The 2,810-nt window shown below is 45.9% G+C and overlaps 1 protein-coding gene across 1 annotated transcript in view; it reads right to left on the bottom strand.

The window, feature by feature from the left end:
- PTCHD4 (patched domain containing 4) overlaps positions 1 to 2,810 on the bottom strand; it is a 283,263-nt gene that overhangs the window by 279,094 nt on the left and 1,359 nt on the right. The window lies entirely within an intron of this gene.

The following is a 2,810-nucleotide window of genomic DNA, read 5'->3' as shown; positions in this document are numbered from 1 at the left end:
CTCCGCGCTCACCCCCCAACCACTCCGCCTGGTCTTTCCCCGGCCCCACCTCCATGCGCTCCTACTACTCTTTCAAACACTGCAGCAAGTTGCAGCAAGGCGGGCAAATATCCACAGCGCGCGCGGGGGCGGGCGGCGGGTGCTGCGGGGGCGTCGCGGGGCCCACCCCCTCCTCGGCCTCCCCGCGCCCTCGCCGCCTCCCGCGCTGCCTCTCACCGCATGAGCCGCGTTCCCTCGGTCTAGCCCTTCATCTCGCTGCTGCAGTCCCCTGGCCTCTCGCGCTGGAGGTGGTTCCGTGCGGAGCGTCCCACAGATGTGAATTTCCTCTCGGTCCTGGTGGGGTTCGGCGCCTAACTGAACCATGTGCCTCGGTGTTGTAAGAAGCAGACATGTGCCCCGTACGGGGGGAGGGGGGAGGGAGAAGAGAAGGGCGGGAGCAGGTTGGGGGGGGCAGCTGAGCTTTTCCTTTTTTAAGATGCTGACAGTTATTTTTAGAGTTTTGTGTTCCCTCTTCCCTCCCCGCCGTAGTGAATGGAAGAGGAAATGGGGAAGGTGCTTCTGGCCCATTGGAGCAGGGGCGATCAGAGCCCAAGAAGGACGGGGGGCGTGGAGGGAGAGGACTCCAGGGCTCCAGGAGGGAGCCTTCTTGCCCCTCCAGTTTCCCTGCGCCCTCGAATTCTGCTTTTGGGCGAAGAAAAGGAGCAGAGAGGATGATGCTGCATTTTTAACATGCCACAAAGCATGCAGGGGATTTCCTCGCAACACCTTCCACGCTGTCATTTCGCAGACTGGCCCGCTGCAGCTGAGGGCTGCCAGAGACCCCAGCTGTCTGCGGTGCGCTGGGACTCTCTGGAGCCCTTCCCTGCTCTGGTGGCTGGAGAGGAGGCATTTGCCAATACAGTAGCCTGTGGCTTGGAGGGCGGGGGGTGCGTGTTGAAAGTGAGGATGTACAGGCAATATGTGGTTTCTCATAAAATATTGCGTTCACTTTCTGTACTCTTTGAGATTTAAGGACCGAAAGTTCATAGAGCTGATTTCAGTCCCTATGCCCCATTGCTCTCTTCCCTCCCTCACCCTTGAGGACTGTTTCAAGCCATCTAAGGTAGGCTAATTTTCTCCTGTGAGTGGAATTCCAGAAACAGACACTTTCAGACACGCATCGGGTAATCTTTGCCTGAAGAAAGAAAGTTATGCCGGTAGGGGGGAAACACATTGGAGTAGCTCGATGTGGAAAATTATGAGTCTCCTTCACCTTGTAAGAAAGAAACTCCCACCAGGCACAATTCCTCCCTCAGCACCCCAAAGTATGAAAATGAGGAACTCTCAGCTTCAGATCAGATCAACTTCAAAAACTTTACTATTAATAAATGTGTGTATGGGTGTATTATTTTTCACTATTGGGACTTTCACGAGTTCATGCTCTGGAAAGGATATGAAGAAATCTTGAGGCCGAATTCTAAAGTTTGATTGTGAACTGGAGACCTGCTTTCCAAAAAGCTTCTGTTTTTTTTGGAATGACTTCATAGAGAAGATTGAGTTTCAAGAGATGTTTCTTAATGACGGTGAAAGCGCCTGTTCTTCATTAGATGCTCAGAGAGGTACCCATCTATGCATACAAACAAGCTAAAGGACTCATGCTCTTAATAAGGGTGTTTTATTTTTTTCTAGTGGAATTGATTCTTCAGATAAGAGACCAATGAGACAGCAGAGAGCTCAGAAACAGGAACAATGCTTAAGGACAAGAGTCTAAGAGAAGGTGTCACCTATATAAAGAAAAATTCCAGCTTTTTAAAACTGAAAGTGACCTTGGTGACCATTCAGTTTGAATTCCTACTGAGTGCAGTAATAGCTTTTATAGTATCCCTGATAGTTCTCCATCTGGCCCATGCTACAACATTCTCCATGTCTAAGAACTCACTAATTTTTCTAGGAAGCTATTCTATTGTGAGACAGCCTTTTCTTATGTTTTGCTGAACTCAAATCTCCTTGCAACGTTGATAGATGTTCTCCTTCAGTGGGAAGAGGCCCCTTTGCATCCAGCTGTCAGATCTTCAAATCATTTCATATAATGTATTCCATTATTGCCACATGATGGGAAATTTTTGACTACACAGCAAAGAGGAAATGTATCTATTATCCATTTTCAACACTCTATTACATTACATATACTTGCTCATATCCTCTACATGAAATTTTCTAATAGCTTTTTTTGCAAAATATACAATAATAGATTTTAGGAATGGACACTGTTGAATAAATTTTCTATTCCTTTTGTAAATAAGGACACTACACTAAGAATTGTAGAGATTAAGTGACTTCCAGGCCACACTTAGAGTTATTAAATATTTGCAAAGCTGAGACTGATATCTGGTTATCTTGTTATCCTATGGCATTTTCCTTGGTAGCAACAGACAGCTTACTTTCTTCTCTCAATAAACAAATATGTTAGTATTATTTATTCTTTTTTTATTCTATTTTCCACACTTCCTTACACAATAACTTTAATAGAATTAGGAAAGAATAAAAATACCACTACATAACTGATTAAATAATGTGTGGTATATTCCTAAGATGAACTACTCTAAATATAGATATAATTATGTTGTAGAATTATGATGGCATGGGAATATATTCACTAAATGTTAAGTGAAAAATTTAAGAATAACATCTATTGGATGTTGGGCAGGGGGGAGGGGGAGGGGGCAGGAGGGAGGAGGGGACGGGTATTTGCATACACAAAGAGTGCAATGCGCACCACCCGAAGGATGGACATATTTGAAACTCGGACTTGGGTGGGGGGCAAAGGCAAC

The sequence above is a fragment of the Propithecus coquereli genome, unplaced genomic scaffold (assembly GCF_000956105.1).
Source record: "Propithecus coquereli isolate 6110/MARCELLA unplaced genomic scaffold, Pcoq_1.0 Scaffold90, whole genome shotgun sequence".
In the NCBI taxonomy this organism is placed as follows: Eukaryota; Metazoa; Chordata; class Mammalia; order Primates; family Indriidae; genus Propithecus; species Propithecus coquereli.
Note: the sequence above shows the minus strand (reverse complement) of the source record. Positions and strands in the feature narration are given on the sequence as shown.